The 24,533-nt window shown below is 36.2% G+C and overlaps 1 protein-coding gene across 3 annotated transcripts in view; it reads right to left on the bottom strand.

Moving 5' to 3' along the window:
• IRAG1 (inositol 1,4,5-triphosphate receptor associated 1) overlaps positions 1–19,693 on the bottom strand; it is a 109,058-nt gene extending 89,365 nt beyond the window's left edge. For all 3 annotated transcript variants that reach the window (XM_076343985.1, XM_076343987.1, XM_076343988.1), the window contains exons 1-2: positions 19,515–19,693; positions 6,147–6,214 (exon numbers count right to left, since the gene is read on the bottom strand). The gene's annotated coding sequence lies outside the window, so the exon portion shown is untranslated. The remainder of the gene's footprint in view (positions 1–6,146; positions 6,215–19,514) is intronic.
• Positions 19,694–24,533: the final 4,840 nt, after the last annotated feature.

The raw sequence follows: 24,533 nt of genomic DNA, 5'->3' as shown, positions 1-24,533 counted from the left end.
CACGTTGAACAGGCACATTAAAGTACTGGGCTTCAAAGTGTTCTTTGTTCACTCTAGTATTTGATCCCTCTTTGGAGAAATGCATGGTTGGCTAATACTTTCTGATTATATGATCTTTACATTTCCACTAGACTTATTTGTTTCTTTTCATGTTTTAGTCTCAAATGGCTGCTAGTCCTTGTATTCTTGAATCTATGCTAGATTCTTGTATTTTCTTAACTCCTCAAAGTCTGACCACATCAAAATGTGTATTGGTACTTTACACAGCTATCACTTTTCTACTTTGTTTGCAGAAGAAAAATGGAATGCTGTATCTGGCAAATAAGTTTTTCCAAATTGATTCAAATGTATTTCTATTTTGACGAAATTTTATAGCCCAAAATATAAAAAAAAAAATCCTTTAACTCAGATTTCTCTTTTCACATGCAGTTTCTTACAGTGACTGAATTTACATCCAACCGAAATAAAGCTCTGAAAACCTTCAGTAAAAAGCAAACAATTGAGAAAGAACAGCATGAATTGGGTGCTATTCAGTCAATAGGACAGTGAGGTGCAGACAAGCTATTTCAGCTACAGAAGAAAATACGCACAATTATTTGATATCAGGCAATTATACATATAAAAAGTTAAGGTGTAAAATCTCATATGATCAGCTTGCCGTCTTAAAAAATAAGAATTGAAATCTTAAATGAGCATGTACAAATACCATGCAATTTTACAAGCTACAGAAATCAGAAAACATATATAGCTAAGTCAATGCTCTGCATAACTCCATTCTTTTCCTTTGGTAAGGATACATTAGATAGAGCTAGATACAGCTATATAAATAGAGTCTAAAACTACCCTGGACTTCTGTAGAAGCTCCAGTAGAATTTGATCAGCTTGAATTTCATAGGAATTCATTCAAATCTGGAACAAAAAAAAATCTTATATGTTCTGAAATGAAAACCAAAATACCCAGTTACAACTCTATTATATAGGCAACAGAAAGAAATAGGAGGGGCTGGAGTTCAGCCCCTACCTGGGCTCTGCTCTTCTGCAGTTACACATTGTCATCCTAGATTAACCAACAATAACAACCAAAACAAACAAAAAACCCTAAACACACCTAGGGGCTTTTTTTTTTTCTTTAACTTAAGTACAACTACTGAACAACAGGTTCTTATCTGTACAGTCTGGAGAAAATTCCTCTCAAATCCAAATTTGACAGCCAGCTTAAACTTCGTAGAGTGACCATAACTAATAATCTATACAAATTATAATCCATTCTATCACTAGATGACCAAACTATCCCTCCCATACTTCTTAGTTTAAACTATCTATACAAAGCCTGCCTTTACTTCCAGGGAGAAAGAAGCTCACCATCAAATAGAAGAGGCAACAAACAGAAGATGTTTACACAAGTGGTTCGGCGATTAATCTGTTAAACCACCTGACATCAGGAGGGGACAACAAAAAGTGTGCAAAAGTCATACACGCATACTATTAGTGATTTGATTTCTACATATAAAATTCTATTAACATTCCTTTGATTTGCAGCAATAAGCCCTCTCTACCAATAGGAACACAAATTGGAGCGATGTGTAATTGTTCTTGCATCATGGATTGGATAAAAGGTAACAAATTAATGACAAGCAAAAAAGGCTGCTTAGAAAGTCTTTTTAAGCCTTTCTGCTACATTTTTTACCACAGACCATATGTACACATGCAAATTAAGTGGAATTCAACAGAACATATGTAATGATTTGGGGAAATGTTATATGTATCAATGAGGAATAATAGATCGTACAGTATTATCATTATGAAAATTGCTGTATCCATAGAACAAGTTTATTTCTGCGCGTATATATTCGCCAAGCTAGGAACAATGGAAAAGGCTGAAATTTCTCCACTGCTCTGACTAAAAAAAGTAGAATGTTAAGGATATTGGCTAGAGTTAGAAAGAGCTACCACTTTATCCTTCTCAGGGATGGGGTTTGGGAGTCACCCTTCCTTAAACAAGAAAGAAAAAAAAAAGAAAAAAGAAAGAGGAGTCTCTCAGGAAGAAGTCATGCACTAAGTCCACAGAAACAAAGAAGAGACTACCATAATCTTCACAAAGCTGGGAAAAAGACAGACAAAGACAATAAGAAACAGGCAAGACAAGTAGCGAAAACCTAATCAGGATAAAAATGCACTAAGTTGGACAAACTTCATGGTTTAGAAGACAATAATGATGAGAGATCCTGGACATGTTTCATCCCCCAGAATGTTTCGGGCAGATGACAGAAGACAAAGGCAAAGGAAGATTTATTTCTTTTTGTTGAAACTGGGTATTTTTCATGCCATTAAATAAAGCATCATGTTGTTTTAGGACTCCCTCAAAACTATTGTTTCTTGTATTGCTTCTATCATTTTTGGAAGAGTTGAACTATAGACCCTAAGCAACATATCTATGGAGTAATGTGAGGAATCTGTTAGTCAATTACTTGCCCTCAGAGACAAACAAGATAGAAAACCAAACATTCAGGATGTTTCCAAAACAGCTGGGATTTAGACTCCTACTACTGTGAAGCAGCAGCAGAGGAAAAATGCCAGAGCCAAAGGAGGAAAGCGTCAGTGCATACCGAGATCCTTGGAAGCTTACTGCATACAAGCCCTGCCTGTGGGCTCAGTACAGAAGTCTAACAAAAGCCTGAACAAGAAAGGTATGACCACATTTGTGGCACAATTTGAGAGCAGATCATATGTTTAAAGCCTTATAAGCAGTAAGTCATGAGGCACCTCATCCAAGTATCTACTGTTTGCTAAAACATGCAGTGAATTCCAGTTTATTTCTCAGGTTTTCCCAGAATGAAAAAGAGATAAGTTTCAGCATGATTAAAACCAAACTACACTTGCACTATAGAAAAACAAAATGATTCACTTGTCAGAACAGTGCCACGTAAACAGAAGAAAATACTTCATAAAATAGAAGTGCTACTTGAAAAGTTCCAGGATTTCCTCAAATAAAGCTTAAGATTATTTCCCTTGTAAGAGTGACTTAACAGTTACTTTCCATTTTACTATCCACTTTTTAAACACTTAGGTCAGAAGAATTATATTTTGTCCAAAGGCATCTTTATTTTTCTGTATCAGGTCTGGTTACTAGAGACGACCTCATGCCCCTTTTTAGTATGGTAATATTGCCTTGCCTTTTGTGTACACCTTAATTTGCTTGTACATTTTGGTAACACGTTATGACAGGTAAATTTTGTTATGCAATGGGTGACTGGGTCTCCACCCACCTGCAGAGAAATCAATTGTAAGAATTTACTCATAGTTTTCATGTTCTATCCCTCTACTTAGCTAGATCAACCTATAATCCAGTGGATTTCATATGCTGTGTTCTTAAGAGGAAGTAGTCTAACATTTTGTTGTTGACAGTGTTCCTATAAATTAAGAAAGATGTGGTACAACAGGTACATTTTCAAAGTACATTGCTAAACAGCTTCTTAAAAGTGAGTGGCATAAAAACTTCTTCAGCAAAACTTAATCAGAATCTCTCAGGAAACTGGTAGCTGTCACCCATGCTGTCTCTACGGCAGAAGCTGGCTACAAGGATAGTTGCTATTTCTTCACTATCCATACAGTAAAGTGGTTTTATGAAAAACCTCATCCCATCTTGCTGCTACTGGGAATGACAAAACATACTCCAGCACATGGATGTCCCAGTGTTGTTGGAGAGGCCAACATGAGACAGGAAAAAACTACCCATTTACAAATTACAGCGGAGACAGAAATGTGAAATATTGATAAATACATGTAAATATGTACACAAATACACAGGAAAAATTCACCTGCATGTAGAGTACTGTACATGTGGGGGGAAAAAAGATAAGAAAGCACAGGATTGGAAAGACTGAAATATATAAAGGATCAGAGCTGTCAAGCAATAATTTTAGAGAATGCACAGCTTGTGTGTTTGCAGCAGAATGGCAATCCCTCCATACAGCCAATAGTAAAATTTACATACATTTTTGCATTTACATTTGATTTTTGAGCTTGAGATTATTTTAAATAAAGTTGGATAGTTTCTCCCCAAAGTCCAAAAATTATGGTTTTTTTCTTTTTTTTGGTTGGTTGGTTTGGTTTTGGGGTGGGGTTTTGTGTTTTTCTGTTTTTTGGTTTGGTTTGTTTTTTTTGAAGTTGCATGATTTTGAAGCTAATTCCCCTCCTTTTCCCTCTCTTCCTTTAATTGCTTTTTAAATTAATAAATTTAATTTTCTCTGCTATATTTAGTAACCTTCTTATTTGCCTAGTAAAAATTTCACCTCTATCTTCTTCCCCAGGCCTTAGTTCCCACAACACTTTTCACAAAAAAATTTCTGCCAGCAGAGTTGTGGGTCTTTGTGCTGACCCATACACTGGATGGGACAGGACTCCCATAGATCAAAGGTAAATCCTTGTGACATGCTGTAAAACTAAGATAAATTGTGGATGCTTATTACAAATTACTTTTTCCTGATGCTTTCTAATAATTAAACACATTTTCTGATCACTGGCATTAACTTAGAAGGCTTCATTTTGCTGTTGTCTGCCACCCTGTTCTCTTTCAAAGGTGGATTAACCAAGTTCAACACAGCAGTTGGTAGCCTGGGTGAAAAATTTAATTTGCCTTAACGTGTCTTAAAACCTACCACCTTGCTTCTTGACACTATCTCTATTCCAGATTGCAAAATTCCTTTTTGTTCTTCATGCAACTTCAGACTTGGACCAGTACTTTTTGGTGTGCTAAAGATGCAGCAAACTATACAATCCCCTGACATCACTTTGCAATCCCAGGCTTTCAATAGGAAGCTGCAAATCCTTCACCAATATAGAGAAACATCCACAGAAAGCCCCCAAAACAAAACCCCTGTTTTCTAAATACTGCTTTTAAGATACAGAATTTTTGGTGCTGCTAAAATACAAATGTATACATACAAGCATGTGTCAAGCACCTTAGCTATAAAATGAGCTCTTTAATTTCATAATTTTGTTAAAAGAATATTATTTTAAAAAAACGTTTAACATGACCAGAGGAAAAGCCTTATGCTAATAAGATGTTATTTGTTAGCTAAATCACAGGAACTTCAGGACAATTCTTCTGACTGTTAGACGAATTTAACTCTTGCAAGGAACAGGAACAAGGAGTGGGGAAAGAAGGGTTGTTTGTGTATGCATGGGAGAATAAGATGCAGTATTGCAAAGATGTTAAGCAGGCATCGCTCCCAGGAAAGGACCTAAAGCTATTAAAAATCCTGACCACAAATTAACATATTTGAAAAACAGGATTAGGTTTTACTGATGAAACATTTAAAGAAAAAAGAAACCAAAACCCCTTCAGCAACATGAGAATTAATTATTAACCAGAAGAGGAAAAATCTAAAAATCAGTGAAGTCAGATCCAAATACGTAGCCCCTAAACCAAACTGCTGAAAGACAGTTCAACATTTTCTATCCTGAAAATACATTTTATGCTCTTTTTTTAATCATTCAGAGATTAAAGAGAACCACACATGCTTTACATTCAAATAACCTATATATTGCAAATATGCAAATTTAAGAAAGGGAAGGAAGAAATAAATTAAAAACATTCTTTTTAATGCCTACTAGCTTTTGAACACGTGCTGTCCTATCTGCAACAGGATAACTGCATGTTTGTCCTGCAGGAGTAACTTTATTCTTTTCCCCGCGAACTCAATGTCATTAACTGACTTTAAAAGAAAGAAGTCCTCTTCTGAACGTGTACAGTCCTAACACTCTAGGCCAAATATAGCTAAGCCAACTTTAAATGAGATATTGAAGACAGTCCGGGCATTGCGATAACTTAATTAGCTTTGTGCTGCCATTGCCGGGCTAGTACTTAAACTAGCTCCTTTGTGCTGCCTTAGTACTAGTATGTCACACTCCAGCCTACAGTGCACAGGGGCCACAGTTTTATAAATTCTTGCAAGGCAAGTCATCTGAAGCAGCAGCCTGAATTATCCTACTTCAGTTTAGCCCTTGTATAATCCTGTATTAGTCTATAAAACTCTGAGATTGGGTGAAGCTGTATGCTCAGTTAATGATCTGAACATGTTGATTTATACAAGTATAAAACCAGAAATGAAATGAAAACGTCTGTCTCGAATTTAATCTCTTACCTTGCTGAGGTCTCTCGTTTCTTTCATCTACGATGGATTCTTCACATACAGAATAACTCCTCTGTTCACTTTAAGAAGCAGAGATAACGTAACACTTCAAGTATACAGATGACTATTAAACAGTACTTTTGAACTGCATGAGAAACACTCAAATAGGAAAACTTTGCAAAAATGTTGTTATCCTTATACTCTGTACAAGCAAGAATATAGCATCTACATTTGTCTTCTATATAACTCAGGCAACAATATCCTGGCAACCACATTTTAATGGAACAAATCCAGGTAATTAAAATGACTAGATCTAGCATCCATCTCTTTTTATCATCCCATTTGATAGGCCAGATTTATTTATTTGGGAAGTGATGGTCAAAAATCTGCTACATACAGTTAAGTAAGATGTTATCTGACCCTGAGCAAATGGGGCCTTTAATTTTGTTTGTGATTGTCCATTTAACTGTCTCTTTCACAGCACTATCTTTCTGAGAACTTCAAAAATGAACTTTACTGTTTGGTACATGTTATACTTTTTAGACATATGCATAGTTTGGTGGATTTCATTAATACTTTACTAATAATCCTGTCAAGCTTTATATTTTATGTATGAAGGCTAAAAGGATTACATTCACTGCACCAATAAACTACTTGATGCATTAACATTGTGTATCATGTCCACTCACTCCAACATTTTACTAGATGCCTAAAACTGTTAGTCTTGGTTTCCACACCTCTGCAACTGCACAGCTGAATCCCACTTTGGAAGCCAAACTTCTACTAAATCAAACTATGGAACATGAGCTCAATAATAAAGAGCTTTTGGATTCACTTTCTTTCAGTGGTCATGTGAGCAACTGCTATGGCCTCTGTCTTGACATCTGGAGACTTCAGCAGCCACACTGTTTCTCTGAAAAGGAAAGTGAGATGAGAAGCAACTCTGCAGCAAAATACAAATGAATGACTGTTGATCAAGTTCATACCACTCTTGATCAAAACAGACCTCAAACTGACAGTGTTGTACAAAGTAAAAAATTGATCTTGCATTTTTGGTTTTGGACGCATAAATTTAACTATGGGGATGTATTTTATCTAGATATCTACATTCAAACGCATTATCTATAGGATTCAGTTCTCAACATTAGATACCATGCTATGACCTCACTGTCCTGAAAGAAACACTAGAACAGACGCTAATAGACAGGCTTTATGGTGACAGCACCTTCATAAGCAGGCAGGCACAACAGAGCTGATAAAGCATTTATGTAGGTTATGTTTCCTTGCACCGTATCACACATACTCATCCCCCAACCCCCATAATCTAACCTGTTACAACTACCTCACTCTTCCTAAGAAGTAGGAACTTCATTAATGGAGAGGAAATTTCTGTTCTCACTTTTTATATCTAAAGTTGCTGATACTTCCACAATGACCCATTTTAGCAAAGTCAAACACCCTAGTGAATCTCATGTGGAAGTAAGGGGAGGAAAAAAGAAACTAACCCTCTTTCAAGAAGGCTGACTCATCATTCCCTTTTTCAAGCTTACCTTCACAGCCCTAACTATCACATTAAAATAGGTTTAAATGCACAATGTGAAGCAGAATGAATTCCCTTGATTATATTTTGCCTGGTTAAGCGACTAGCCTAAAACAACAGGTCATAAGTATGAATAAATTGGTTTTGAATTATGTACAAACCATAGCCCTGCAAATAGATGCAGATGCACAGTGCCAGTTTTTCTTATGGAATCACAGACAAAACACAGCTTTGGAACAGTCTGTCCACATCTGTCTGCACCATAATTCTTTTTCTTCTCAAAATTTACCTTGCAGTTTACCTTGCCAATAAAGCAAAAATATTTTTCCCCATTTGATTACATCCTCAATCACTAACCAGCTCACATTCTACCACCCAGGTACTGTGCTGAAAAATTAAGATACGAGATTGGGAAAACCTGATAGCATTTTTCAAACTTATAGCAAAAGAGGAAAACACACATACACAACATCCCCTGCCACCCAAGTGGACAAAACACAACATGCCAACAGGAACAAAATACATTGCTGTCAGCTTCTTCACAGAGGATGCCCTTCTAATGTTTGAAAAGGGCAAGAATATTTTCATTAGTAATCATGAAATAGAGCAGCTTTTCCTGTAGATTCAGAACAAATAGCTCACACTTCCCCCATTTCATCTCTGTAACTACAAAGATTCCTTGAAATAGCTGGGGATCTCTCATCTGAAGAGACTACAATGGCCTAGCAAGAAGGAATAGATGGGAGTTAAAGGATTCCTTTTATACTTTCACAAGGCTACTTTTTTTAGCTGTTAAAGTACCTTAAGATTTTATTCTTTTCAATTTTTTTTTTTTAAATTTGATCTATTGGTCTCATTTCTTCACAGAAACTCTGGTGTTTTGAAAGTTACTGTCAGTTGTTCTGCAGTGTACAAGCAATTCTTCACATGGAAAACGAACTGCACTGATCTAACAACAAATGGGCTGCAGCCACACATCACACACATAGATCAAAGAAATGAAAGAAAAAAAAAGTGGCAGCACATTTGCAAAGTCCAGTGGAGAAGATGGGCCTTAAATCTATCTTCTTAGAGACTACTAATATATATAATAGAGCATCCATTAAAATTAATGTTAAAAAATTGAAGTTAATAAACTCATATTAAATATGAGTGTATTAGACAAGGTTACGTGGATTATGCACTAAGTATTGCAATTCTGTAACTACATTTAACTGAATCTACACAGCAGCCCCTGCAGCACACAAAAAGAACGAGCATTACTTAATGAATTTTTCAACTGCTGTTGAACTTTCAACAGGAGGGGAGCATAAACTTCCAGTCTGAGAAACATTACTTTTCTTTAGCATTTCAAAGACCAGGAAAAGGCCAGTGAAAACTGTGTCAGCTGTTAGACTCAGTGATCAAAGTCACAATGATCAACGATCACATTTTAAACTTGCTGAAAGCTAACTTTTATCAAGGTTCTTAACAAGTGATGTAATACAGAGTAAGTATATTGTTATTCAGAAGAGGACAATGGATAAAAGGGAAGCACCACAAAAGTGGTGCCAAGAGACTGCAGGTAGTATCCACGCTGCTAAGAAGGCCAATTTCTGTTATTATTAGAGCTGAGTATGTATTCAATAGATTTGACTTGAATAGTAAATTCAAAATGCAAATACTATTTTCTCTCTACTTCGTGAAAAAAAGAGGCTCTCAGAAGGAGAAACAAACATTTATAAACTACTAGCAGTACTGCCCCAGGGGTAAAACAGAGTCTTTCACTGCCACAACACTCTACTAAACCCTCACTTTGATAACAGCTACACAGCTGCAACCACGAGCAACCAGCTATTGCCTCTGCATACACTTGAAAGAAGAACATTTGCCTGTTGTTCCACATGTTGTTCCGTAGTGAGCACTTCCAAAAGCAAGCCTGAGAGAAGACTGAACATCGAGCTGAGCCTTTAGGAGAGCAGCCACCGCTTCATCACCTCCTTGTAGTACTTAAATTTCTCACAGCAAGTCTGACATTCTTTTGAGACTATAAAAGGCAGCAACAGAGAAATGAATGTGATTTTTAGAACAGAGCAATAAAATGCTTTGAAGTAGCAAGCAACTAAAAAAGGAAATCAAACACCCATTCACCCATTACATCAGATGAATGACAAAGTAATCTGAGAATTGGTTCAAAATTTAGCCTGCCATATTCTTACATGAGAATATTATTCAGATAAATGTTTAATAAAAAGTTTTATTGATTCTTACAACATTTTAAACTTTTCCTAAAGCCTCAGTTCACAGAAGAAATGATTATGCATGAGTCTTATTATAGGTTAATGAATGATTAAATATCAGCTATACCTTACTGAGGTTTAACCTAAGCATTTTTACCTCACATGGTAGAAATTTGTTTCAATATCTGTTTAGCTGCAGGTGAGCACATACTTCATTACTTCTAGCAGCTGACATATGACAGAGCATTGAAAGCTGCCACCACATGCTTTTCAGTCTTCAAACCTTTCTGACCATAGAAGATGACTTTTTGGACTTCATGTGTAGCCTGGTGGGTCGCAAGCCAGAAACAAAGAGCGTAAATTCTACAATACCGAATATCCCATCTCATTGACCTGGCTTTTTGGCTTACATTATCCATACCACATCATATATTCCTTCAATAAATACATTATCTCCAAATAAGCAGTACATAAAAAAACCCCTAAAGGAATGGGCCAGCTACAATGTCACTGAACTAATTAACTCTACTTCAGATGTCTTCAAAGACATACCTTTCTCCTCAACAAGAGCATGTCACTCATATGTTTAGCTCAAAAAAACATGAAACAGAAACTCTGGCCTTCAATTGTTTCTCTAATATTGCTTGCCATCCCAAACAGTATTCCATTTTTTGGTTTACATAGTTCTTCATGATTTCACCTATCTATATTTCTCTTTCCTCAGCTTTCTGACTATTTTGCTCAGAATAAATAACTTCTTTGCACTTTCCAGACAACATGGTTTTCAACTTTTAATTAAATAACTGTTTTCCATTTCAAAATCTAGAGCTCACTGTTAAACTCAGAACCGTGACTTCTCTCAGAAAATGTGAAAAATTGTTTTGACACTTAGCAATCTATCCCCAGGGGGCTAAAACTTTGCTATAGACAAAAGGAGTACTTACTGAAGCAAATCTGAACCAATATGGGTTGCCTGTTTCTTATACAGTACGCTTCCAACAGTCAAACCATTTTACATGCTAATACATTGTTTTTTCCCACAGATACAAAGCCAGTGAGTGGATTGGGTATATTTACTATGAATGACACCATACACATGGAAGCTTCATTGTAAGATAGGGAGAAAGTGAATTCCTGAGCATAAGATGAAAATATTATCTCAGAAGTCTAAAGTGTTTGCTAAATTGCACTGTATTACTTTGCTTCACAAATTAAAACTGCACTGTATTGCTAAAATTGCTTTGGCAAGGCAGAGAGAGATTATAAAACTCATTTACAATTGTTACAAACTGATTTTACCTAAAAGATATTCAGAAAAATAAGAAGAAAGTCACATGAAATTTACTTTGCACCACATTTATGCCTCCACCAGCATAATCAGTTAATGCTAGACCTGTTCTTTCAAAATGAGCACAGTTTTACATTAGTAAGTGCTTTGAAAATTCTACCTGAAATACGCAAGTGCGAATAAACATGCCTTTTGTTTACAGCATGAAACCAAGAGCTGGTGATATTTGACTTTGTATTACAGACTGCCTTTAACTCAAGTGAAACTGAAAGACTTGATGAAGAAAGTTAAATTTAACAACTGCAAGCATAATTTCTGAAAAAATACACCTACTGAGAATAGAATTATGAGACCTGCCTATCAGTTGTTTTGTGTTTTTTCTCTTTTTTTTTTAATCTCTGATATTAAGCGCTATTGCATTCTATTGATTTTACTTTCCAGGTTTATTCATGTTTCGGAGGACAATGATTCAAAAGTAATACAAGCAGTCATTTAAATACTTAGTTTTTGTGCCAGATCCACAAGTAAAGATTTTCTTTTAAAAGTTGTGAAGGTCAGCTGCGTAAAACCTCTTCAGCTGAAAGCTGAGGGGAATTAAAAAAAACCCACAACATCTGGCTGAGATGATTTGGAAGACGAAGATGTGATTAATAGAGCTTCTCTTTTGGCATAATGCAAGAAAAACTAAGCAAAACCAAAACCATAAAGTCACATGCGATTATTCCATTTATTTCCTACAAAACTTAAAAATTCAATTGCTTAGGAAGGTTCCCAAGGCCAGACGGGGCTGGGAAAGATTGAGAGCAGCATGGGTACAGGCCCAGCAAGTGCCATAAGAGACATTAACAGAGATTTTTGAAGACTTATATAAAGTTAAACACTCCTTTCTTTTAAATAGGGATAATACTAACTAATCCAAAACCACTGAGAATAAACGTATGTTTGACAATGGGTGATAGTATGATGCCAGAAGAATGTCTTTTGATTGTAATTGCTTAAAAAATTCAGGGCACTGATATAAACTATACAACACATACACAAACACAAGTTTACAACTGCACTAGTTAACATCTGCTTAAGAGGCTTTAAGCACAAAAGCCTTCTAAATATCACTTCCTAACTGAGGGCCTAATTTTAGTCTTTGAATTCTTTAAAAATAGGTTTTGTTTGAAGGTTTTGAGGGATACAATTATTGCTAATAGCATGCAGTATCTGTGACAACCCTTTTGCATGCTTACAGTTGAAGGAACCATCTCCAATATAGCATTTGTCACCTGAAAAAAGCAGGTTTCATAATAATTTAAGCCTCACATGTCATTATATAGTTAAGAAGCAGAAATATTTTATTCATGCTAAGACAGGAAAAAAGTATTCCCACCCAAAGAATCTTTTCCTCTATTTGCAAAGTTTTATATAAGAGTCTTTATAGAGATTTCAATTTAAGTTAGATGAGTATTCTACCTGAAACATTACAGCACATTAATCATTTCTATAATTTATTCATGAAGTTGTTTGCTTCCTTAAGATATTATGGCTTCAGTGAGATCAATTGAACATCTATTTTCCATTCCACTGGATGTATAATTTTAATTTACTATAGCTAAAGTCCTACAAATTTATACGTTTATCTGGTAATGCTTGTGTGGAAAACTTATTTCTACATTCTACCTGCTGAACACCTGCTCTCCTTCCTCACTGTTTTGCAAAGGCTTTTGACCTTTATCAGGCATTGTGGAAACCTCTAGGTTTTTCACTGTCAGAAAGCCGCAACTGAGCTGCTTGAAGCACTTGCACCCTAGACTACAATTTCCCTTCTACTGCTTTAAATACCTCTCCTAAATGTTTTTACCTGATATGAAATAGAGATGACACTTGATCTTGGATTTTGGTTTTAGTTTGAAAACTAAAGTTCACATGGCCTGGGAAGATGGCAGAAATAAATTATTCTTACTTATCTCAGTCTCAGTAATGGTTGGATTTTCTGCTTTTCTTCTACATTGTTCTGACAAATCCTTTGTTTCATTTGATTTTTTCTAAGAGCAGAGGCTGTATTTTGAGGTCTTTGCTGCTGTATAAATAGAACAATATTATTTATCAATATTTACTTTCATTAAAAATATTTTACTAAAATATCTTCTCTCCTTAAAATATAAAACTGAGCCCTCTGAGCACAGATGCTTGTTTTACATCTAGAATGACACCTTTGCTAGCTTACAGCATTTTTCCAGTGGCTTATTTGTTACATTGTAGTTGATTAGACTTATCCCAACAATATTGAAGTCCTTACTTCTATAAACTCTAGGTATTTGTGCAATCTCCACCGAGTCATGCATAAAGAGCCTGCTGGAGACTGAAGCAAGTAAGTGCCATCTATGTCCCTTTGATAATGCATCTTCATACTTTTAAATATTTAAAATAGCTTTACTTGGCAAAGCTATCTGCTTAGTAAAATTATTTAAGTAAATTTCTCTCAACTTATTCTTACTGACTAAATATATCAAGAGGGAGCATGTTTAGACTGCAAGCTTTTCAGGACAGGGACAGTATTATTTTTACAATGTCAGGAACAACAATGCTAGGATCTTTGTGCCCTACTGTTAATTAAATATGGAACTCTGTTGCAGAAGATAGATGGGTAAGTATGATCAAAAGTTAGCACTCCGCCTGTTTCTCCTTCTCCCTCCATTATTTATTGAAGTTCTTTGGATTTGTTTTAAAAAAAAGCAATAACAAAAAAGTTCTAAATATTTTTTTTCCTGAAAATGACTAAAGAACAAGCTTGCATAGCTTCCCTTTACCTTAAATAGAAGCAAAGCTGATGAGGACAAAAAGCCATTTCCGTTAAAATTCAGACCACATAATTTATCATTTATGTAAGGGCTATTGTTAGGGCAGCTATAATCAAAAGCATCATTATGATTATCTTATATGCCAAACCAGTAAAGACCGGAAAGGGCAAGTATACCTTGATAAAATTTTCCCTTTTGATACTGCCCTTTGAAAGTAAATGACCAGTTTTCACTACTAAACGCTAACTTACACATTCTACAAAATTAAGGTAAAAAGAAACTTATGTGGAGGGAACTTGAAATTTTATAATATGTGCTTACACATTATGGTGGTAACCCTACATTTAAATGAAATCAATGCAAATTCACGCCAGGAATATAGAGACACACATATGAATATACTGACTGGATGTAGGCCTTTTGCAGCTGAAGCAGAAGAGGAGGGAAAAAATAATGGTGCTTAGAACATAGAAATTTCACAATTTACATTTTCATATGTAGGTAAGACTACTCAGTCTTTACAGGGAAAAAGAAAGCAAGCATTATCCCCCATTACAGAGAAAATGCATACATCTGAGGTCCCATCCACTTCAGTGAAGTCAGCAAGAATTTTGCCATTGATTTAGTGAGAGCTGGATAGAGCCTCAAGTGAGTGACTACATGAAAATTATTGTCTGGTTCACAGCTTTATTCACAGTTCACTAAAAAAAAAAAAAAGAAGGCCTTTCAAGATACTTGCTACAAGAAGGAATGCCTGCATTCCCTATTAAGTATTTTGATACTCATTCTCACAAATTTACCAAGGAATGTTGCTATTAAATGTATTATTCTCAACAGCCAGATCCCAAGACCAGCATGGTACTTTTTGTCATTATTATTAGCTATTGTGAGCAGCTTTTATTTATCTTATTCTTCCCCTGCCTTAGTTATGACTCATTTTCTCCTCTTATAAAAAAGTAAGAGTAGTTAAACAGTGGATTAAGTTTCTCCCTTTTCTGCTTGAGATGGTTACTATCTATCAAATCGTTTCCTTTAGAAAAATACAGGCACATATATGTCATGTTAATGAGTGTGTGATAGGACAACTAACACACAAGTGTAAAAGTGTGTTTTTATCAGCTACAAATAAACTGGCTGTAACACCAATTAGCATCGTCATCACTCTGGGTTTTTGTTACACTTGCTGTAACACGATTGTATTGCTATAAAAAATTCATCCCATGATAAATATGAACAGGAGAAATATTAGTCTGCTAAACAACAAGAAAACACAGCTATAATTCCCTCCTGGGAAAACAAGAACAACAAAAAATACCTACGCAACAACAAAAACCAAACAAAAACAACTAAACAAAAAACTGTCTTCGCTATGAATTAGTAGTACCTGATTTCTAAAATCCTACTTAATTATAATTTGTGCCTTCCTCTACTAGTTTGATACACAGACAAATCCATACACTGCTGTTTTACTTTCAGTTACAAGAGCTTAGGTTTGAATGCACTACAGATTTTGCAGTTCAACCTTAGGCTAAAAAAAAAAAAATCAAACGAAAAAAACCACACAAAAAAACCTCCACACAAACAACTTCTCAGAAAAGGACTGTCTCAGGAAGAGTGACTTTACTGTAGTAGGATTCCTTATACATCTGATGCTTTGCAGCACTGTGCTATTACCAGACAGTTGAACTCTTGTGGTTCTATTTCATCTCTGGGTTTCATCATTGAAACCCAAATGCAGTCAACAGAAGTGTGCAGAGGCAAAGCTTTTTTGGCTCATTTACTAGTATCCTGCTAAGTGGTAACACCAGGAAGACTATGTGGGGGCTGGGAGGAGTGGGAAGGCAGCAGTGGCAGGGAAGATAGCTAAGCATTAAATTATTAAAGTGTGTTTAGTTATCCCATCATGATAGGCTCCATTTACAGATGCTTAGTTTACTGAAACTTAGTTAAGTCTAAACCAGTGAATTTCATGTGAAAGCTTTAAAAATTGTCTTGACAAAAAAAACAGGCAAAATTTTGGAATTTAACTTTATTGCAATACTTTTTCAAATTTTTCTGCCTTTTTTTTGTTTTGTAGTGTTTTTTGTTTGGTTGGTTTTTACAAAATATGGAGAACTAAACCACTCATGAATACCCAGCAAAAGGAAGAGGGCAATCAATACAACAGTCAGAGAATCAAACTTGCATCTTAATTATGATTTTATAAGCTACCACTTTTTATTTGAATATTACGGTGGCTAGGTCATATAAGGTAAAGAGAAGGTCACAGAAGATTATAATTTTAATATATAATTATAATATAAACTGATATCTTTCATGTGCCATTTGGTACTTGAAAAGCAACAATCTTCATAACTTCTTTGTCGTAGTTCTACTATTTACTTCTCTACATATTTCACTTAATTATACCATAAGTTGCTATTGTCATAAATAGCTTACCATCTGAGCATCTGCTTCTTCATCCACTGCAACTGCCTGCAGATATTGTCATATCTATGCTGCAAGGTATTTGAGTGTTCAGTCTCATCATCTTAAAATCCTTGTCTGACAAATATCACTCCTAATCAGAATTCTGGACTTTTCCCCCTATAGAGAATACAGTCAGCTTTACTGGCCCTGCTGGTATTTTGGACTTGTAACTGCTTCAGTTATTACTCAATTTCCTATATAGGAGATATTTTATTACACTAACTGACAAGTTAGAAGAACACAGATAAGCCTTCAAGCATACAAGCACTTCTCTTGGTCTCTGAAAACCTTCTCTTTTTACATGTATCAGTCTAATAAGAGATAATTGCTGTAAACTTTTTTGTAATGTTACCGTAAATCGGCAGATGAAAAACTCTTAAGACTCATTTTGGAGTTTTAGAAAGCAGGCATTCTTTATTGCAGTGCTAGGCACACAGGGGATCGCTCCACCTAGTGTGCATGCCAGGCTACTCAACTATGGGAGTTATGTACAATTAGAATATACATATTCATTAGATTTCTGAGAAGTGATTAGCATATTCATGTTATTTCTTGGAACTCATTAACATATGCAAAAGTCTTTAATGCATGCGCTCTTATGTTCATTGGTGGTCTTCCAGGGTCCTCTGGTGGTCATCGATAGTCTTCCTCACTGTGTCCGCTAATTGAACTCAGTCTTTTCACCTAGTTGCAGTAGCTGATTTCAGCATAACTTCCTTATCCATTCCACCCCTGTACGCAGAGCTTCAAGGATTCCTTTTATCTATGGAATGTCCAGTCTGCAGAATATTTAGCTACTTTGCTTCGACAAAGAAAACCATATGTCTCCTTAGTATTTCGGTATCAGTAAAGTTTGAATAACTTTGCCTGGCCTTAAGTTTTCATAGAAGCATAGAAGCCAGAATTTAATCCATAACTGCTCCACCTTTCTACCCTTCCAGAATGCTGAGATCTGCAATAGTTGGTAATCATTTGACAATCAACAGCTCAAAAGCAAACCTGTTCAACATCCCAGCTCCTTTTGTACATTCAATATGACATACGAAGGAAAAAGAAAGTTTAGAAGAGCTGGGCAAATATCAGATAGCAACACCCAAAGCACACTTCCCCTCCTAAATTTGGGAAAGTATTATTGAATTTTCCACGCTGTTAAGAACAATGCATTCACATGGGCTTTTACCATGAAACAAGTATCTGGCCAGTTGTAAGTTTAATAAAATTCCATGCTTGTGCTAAGCACTTGTTGTCTGCTTAACCACAGGACTTCAGGAAACAAGCAGCCACTGCTAACATAACAGTTTAAAAAAAAAGGGGGGGGACAAACTACTTACATAAGACAATAAAATGGCATCCCCCAAACTGGGAGGCATAAATTTTCACTTCAATTGCATTAGTTGGCATAGAATTGAATGCTCATAATATGCAGTCCTTAAAGTTTACCAGGTATGCAATACCCCTAGTATGTATACTATTTGTTGTTCTTTTGCTAGAGCCTTACCCAGAAACTTTAGTCAAGTAAAAAAACCAAACCAAAACATGGGCACAAAGGTTAGCAGGCACATCCCATGGTATTTCATAAACCCTGAGGCAGCACATACATTAGCAGCCATTTACACACTAGTGTCTAACATTCACATGAATAGAAATGGCAGAATCAGAAGAGAGGCTAAGGCTATGCCATGCCATTAATGCTTTCACAGGTGCTTCATAACTGAACTGAAAATTCAGTTTCCAAGGTTCATTCCAGAACAAAAAAGAATGACACCACCACAAAAAACAGCCACCCACAGCCAGACAGCCCCCAAACATACTCCTGTTGATTTTTAAGATGTAACATGGGGCAAGGCACAGTCTGCCAGCATACATACAACATTTGCGTCCAACTATTTTCATGCAAACATGAACACTTACAAGAACAAAATGGGTATGGCAGATCCCTTCTTAGAACAGACCTAAATTTCTAGGCCTAAGATTCTAAAACTCAAGCGCTCAGCTTCCCGAACACATCTGACCACTATAAAACAACAGGGAGCCAATCTCCCAGAACAACAACAAAATCAGCTCCACCACCCTTCATGACCTCCCTGCACAATGCTTTCCTTCTTCAGGAGACTTTTCCTCCCTACCTCCATCACTCTCATAATGAGGTAGGATTTCTCCTCTTTTGCCTGCCCACAAGAAACCAGACTCACCCTCCCATCCCTCTTCAGAAAAGTCTGTCTATGCTACTGCTTCATTGTCCCCTTCTTCCAAGCTTTCTGCATCTGGGAAACAAAGCCATTTTAAGAAGTATATTTCTTAAACCACAGTCAGTCTCATTCCTCAGAGCTGATCTAATATGAGAGAGTAAACATGGTCCAGACAAACAATACAACAGATGCCACTACTCTGTATATTCCACACTGCTGGCTCCAGCTTCTTGCCTGTAGAAGCAGCTGCCTGTCACTTCCTACCCTCCAGCATGGGCACTGGCTTAAAGCCATCTTCATGTAAGAAGTTTTGCATTTAGAAAACAGATTTAGCAAACTGGTTAGCATTTCATAAGCATAACAAGAAGGTGCAACGTTTAAACATTCAGCATAGAATTTCATCCATTTCCAGGTGTGTTTCCCCCCCCCCCTTTATCTGCTCAGTAGTAGGTTTGTATTTTTCAAACAAATACACTTTGCTTGCAGCATTGCATATAACATTGTATGCAGTAACTCTACAAAGTTGACTGTCCTGGTCACAAGAAGTTGTGAATACGCTAATAAAAACCTTATTATTTTTGCAGTCATAGCAAGACAACATTGATACTGCTGCTCATAGGTCACCCAGCTTAGTTTATGTATGCATTTAGTTTTTAGGAGCTGCAGTAAGTTGCCCTACAGTCCACAGCACTCCCATGTAAGCCCTTTTCTCACTCAGACTGCAAAACATCTTGTATTCCTAATCTTGCCTCCAAAATATTGATCCTTTCCATTACACATAAAGTTGTGGTTGTTCTGATGTCACGCAGAGCACATACTGTAGAGAATATACTAAGTGCATTAGCAGAAAATATATACTAAATGAGTTAGCAGGCTTAAGTACTACCTGAGCATGGTCCTATCTTCTTCACAAGTAAGCAGGGTTAGCATTGGCCTTCGAAGGTTTATGGTTCTGAACTGTCGTGGTTTAATCTCAGTCGGCAACTAAGCACCACGCAGCCAAGTCAAGATACAGCACACTTGCTGGAGGGTCCTTGCATTGGTGTTCTTTCAGAGTCTTCAAACGCAGACATGAGAAAATGCTAGAAAAAAACATAACCAATTTGGCTATCATTAGTCCATAAAAGTCAACCTTACTGCCACACAGCAAGGTAAGGAAGCCATTGACCACTGCTCTAGTTATGCATAAACTACCCAGACATTCAACCGCTACAGAATTGCAGGTTTGGTTTTTTTTTCCTTTTTACAGAATCTCAGTAATAAGAAAAAATACAACTTTAAAAATAGATTACTTAAATAATATCAACTCGCCAATTATTCCTCAGTGCTGTACCATCTGCTCAGTACTAAACCTCCATTCCTATTTGCAGCGTTGCAAAAAAAAGTCATTAAATATCTGTGAGCTGAGTTACTGGTTAAGAACTTGACTCAAAGGATATAGTAGACTTTACAAACCTTAACCAAGCTCAGAAGCCCATTAGGACAGGCATTGTACAGAACCAGGTGCAGACACACCTTCTCACTTTTGGAAATATAGCTATTAAAGTAATTTACCATTTCTTCAAAAAAAAAGTTTAATGAATGAAAGGCAAAGGACTTGCTTCCTTCCTTTATACAGTTGCTCTGTCTACTTTTCACTAGTAAAAGAACCCATAGATAATCCACCATGACCAGTGTCAGTCTTTCCAAAATAAATGGAAAATTCCTACCAATTTTGTTTCCAGATCAGAGGTAGAGCACCTGCATAAAGCTTTTCTTATGAGATATACTGATCTAGTCTTTTTGCTTTTAGAAAGTTTATTGTAGATAATTAGCTACATGGATTTGGGAAGATGCACTACATACAGTTGCTTCCAATTCCAGGAATCCAAGAAACATATGTTTATAAGTGCCCCTAACAAGTGTTTATAAGAAATTCCCCTCCCCCACACTTTTTCTTTAAAAAAAGGTTCAGAATAAATTTGGGGAAAGGAAGGATTTTCAATTCACTCTAACTTGTTCCACAATACAAGAAGCATTTAAACATCCTTGACAGTAAATCCCACTGATTTTATTTTAAACAAAATTTTTGGAACAAAATTCAAGTTGCCAAAACAAGAGCAGCACCTTGGATGTCATCCTTTTCGGTATAATAATGAACTTAACTCTTCCTTGAAAACTGCTAAGGAAACATATGGATAGTTTCACAGAGAAGTGTCACAAACCAGAGACCTACAGAGGAAAGTAAAAATAAACAATATCCTCTTCTCTCCTCTCATCTCATTAGAATAGTAACAGAATATAAACTAAGCAAGAGAGCAATTGGTCATCCTCATGGAAAAGTCACCAAATGAGTCGCAACTAAACTTTACAATATTAAGATAACAGGAAAGATCACAAAACTCTCCCTATAATTTGCTCCGAAGCTGAAATAAAGCTTGTTATGTAAAACTAGACAATGATGGGCAATTTTTTTTTTTTTTTTTTAAAGAGTATACACAATAGAATGTCATTATACATGTACAAAACTGCTTAGCAGCCATTTGAGGGCAACATGCTAGGGTTGGGGGTGGGGGGGAGGAAGGGGAACAGCAAAACACAGGATGGTACATGAAGGATCTGTAGTGCTATGTGCTTGAGCCTAATCAGTCAGAATAACTTTGATCTCACAAGGTCATAACTAAAATCATTACTTGTTTTTTGTAGATTTAGTGCCTACATCTGAAAGCACTAAGGATATGCTCCTTTTGCAGTCTACCAGGTATAATTCAGCTGCTTTCCCACATAATTTCAAGTATCTCAACTCTTAAGTTACTGGATGATACAATGCATGACCTTGCATTCCTTTTCACCAAGAACATTCCAAACACTCACTGCAAGAAATACTGTCAGCAGGAGTACTAAATGTGCTGTTGTTTACAATGGTTTTCACCACTGTACTTTGGGAGTTAAGAGTGATAATTTAAACAAAGGCCATTCAGAACTTCCATGTTGTTAAGGTTTGGTCATGGTTGTCTCTGATATCCCTTTTGGGCTACATTTTCTGCAGGAGAGATACAAGTTTATAGTAGGGGCCCTTCCCACGTGAGCACTGCTGGGAGTGCCAAGTTGTGAATTTTGTGTTGCTTAAAGCCTAGCTATTATACAGTCTCAGTCAGTACTCAGAAGAGACAGCATTCGTCCTCAGCAACTGTCCTAAACTGATTTTTTCCTTCTCTGTACCTTGCATGGCCCCAAGTCTTCCACAATCATCATCATTTAAAAGTCACTACAGAAGTACTTTCTCACCTCCATGCCATCATTTTCCATCACATTCAACTATGCCATCACCTGCACAGACGTTTAGGCCTACCTCTGTTCTACAGCTAGTATTACTCATCTGCATGTTTAATATAAAATCTTTACTACTGAAAACTCAAATAGAAAAAAATTATCCACTGATGTTATCTAAAAAAAAATAAAGAAATCTTCAGCATTTTGAAACTTAGAATACTTCAGAATTTTTAAAAATACTGATTTTTTTTAAATAACATACTAATTGGGAGTACATTTTCTGACTTTATATTATTCCTACATGACAAACATTCCCGTCCAAAGACAAAAGCTTCTTATCAGTGATCAAAATATATTGTCTACTCGTTTGGATCTGTCTCCAACTTTTAACAGATATTTTAACAGTGGCACAACAGCAGTCTCATGCTGCTTCAGGAAGCGGAGATCCTGGGAAGCACAGTACTGATATGCAAACTGGGCCCACCCAAGCTGTGCAGGCCTTGAAGCAGTGTAACAACTTCATATAATCCCTGCCAAAGTTCTGTTCACAACCGAAATACATACCATACCCAAGCTCTGCTGGGTACTGATAACAGAAAAATTCTGGCCTAGTCTGCAACCATCTAAGGTCCCTGCAGCACTTTCTAGCCTTCACCAAATTCCACATCACTGGTATTTTCTCTTGTGAGGATATATACACAGCAACACTCAAATGCATGTGGCTTATGTGGCCATTTGCCTGAACTAGTTTAAACTAATTTGTTTGGACAGTTGCCAGTAATCTAAACTGCCAATTTAACTAAACCCCACTGCTTATGTTAAAGGGGTAGCTAGCCACCTGAGAAGAGCTAGAATTTTATCCGAACAGCTTTCAAACCTAGTTGATTTAATTGAGAGGGAAAAGTGCTTTTAAGATACCAACAATCTCTTTGAGTTGTTCCAGTTTGCCATCAATAGGAACAGGCAAACATTTGTGTTACTCATAGGACTAATTTTTTTTTCAGATGCTTGCCTATTATTATTAAAGTTGATGAGAACACGTAAGAGCAATTGTTAAAAAAGTACTGTTTCCTGACCCTGTAAACAAAAGTGGCTAAACATTTTTTTTCTACTATTATTCAGACAAAAATAAATACACTTCAGCACTGGGCATGCTTTGCATCCAGTCTCACAACTGGATATAAGAGTGGTTTGGAGAGAAAACTAATCTGATTGCAGGTTGTTATACAATACCCAACAACATAGACACGTTACCATGACCATACTGATTGTATCCAACTTTGAATTTGGCTCTCTGAGACAGGGATTGACCCAATGATCTTCAGAGACCCCTTTCATCATAAATTATTCTGTGATTCTATGAAGGAAAACTGAAAACATGTCAACACTTTTTTTAATTTCAATTTATTATTATTCTATTTATACCTCAATACTGCCCCCTGCTGATGTTTATACTGATTGATTATTTGCACAGAAAAATTGCAAGGCTATGTCATGTGAATGTTTTAACACTTTTCCTGCAAATGAAGGGAGGAAACAATTGAAGAATGTTCTTATTCTCTAATATTCAAATCAGTACAGCAGGTTGAATCTCTAGGTTTATGGCCGAGAACGTAAGTGATCAATACCTTTACTGGATCAGTTTGGAACATGTATATATTTAAGGTCAAAGTAGGTCTCCTCTCTCATGCCATAGAAGTTTAGGGTACTTCACAGCTGCCTTCACTGCTACAGAACAACCCTGTCCAGAGCATGTAAAAAGCTCCAAAGAGAACTATCAGCCTTCCTTGCTGCAACAATAGCAAGTCCATGCAGGTAACTTGAAGGAGGATATTAAAAAGGTTATGACAGAGAAACCTCCCAAACCCAGAAGATCAGAGTGATCAGACAAATTAGCAGCCATTCATCTCCAGCTGCCTGAGCTATAGTTTTACATACACAAAACTGTGCAAGTGATAGAGAACTTAAACTTGTTATAGCCTTTAGTAAAAAAGAATTTTGGTGTAATTTATTGTCATTAACTCTTGGCAGGTTCTACTTAGGAGGGCAACATCAAAAATGCTTTTAAGACACAGTTAAAATGGACATATGTAAAAAACAATACAACACAATAGAAAGCCAGCTTCTCCAGACACTTAGCAGGACCATGACTGGCAATTTTAGAAGTTTCTCAGTTGTATGAGAATTAAATTTTATTAAATCTGCTATAAAGCTTTGCAAAAGGAAGTTAAAGTTTTCCCTTCAAAATTTTCAGTCTACTTAAATTTAATTTCTAAGCAAAATTACTCTTTTTTCCAATGCTTACACTAATGTCCAATCTTTGAAGTGTTCTGTAGAAGTGTTTTGTCTTATTTTACACATATCATTGCTAAATTTGTGCATGAGTTTGCTTTCTCATTTGTATTCCTACAGTCTCAATGGCCAATAAGAGATCATACTAAACTGACTGTATTCCCTAGTTACTGAGTAATACTAGCCTATTAGAAATCACCATGACTGAGCTTTTCTGAGGGGAAGTAATACAGGTATTTTTACATTAGAGTTAAGATATTAGGAGAAATGTTTGCAGAAGTGACATTACCAATCACATGTATATAAGTTCAAAGGATTCACGGTTTTCACATCTCCTATGATGGTATATAAAAAAGCCTTT

The sequence above is a fragment of the Aptenodytes patagonicus genome, chromosome 7 (assembly GCF_965638725.1).
Source record: "Aptenodytes patagonicus chromosome 7, bAptPat1.pri.cur, whole genome shotgun sequence".
In the NCBI taxonomy this organism is placed as follows: domain Eukaryota; kingdom Metazoa; phylum Chordata; class Aves; order Sphenisciformes; family Spheniscidae; genus Aptenodytes; species Aptenodytes patagonicus.
The sequence above is the reverse complement of the archived record's forward strand: the minus strand, read 5'-3'. Positions and strand labels throughout refer to the sequence as shown.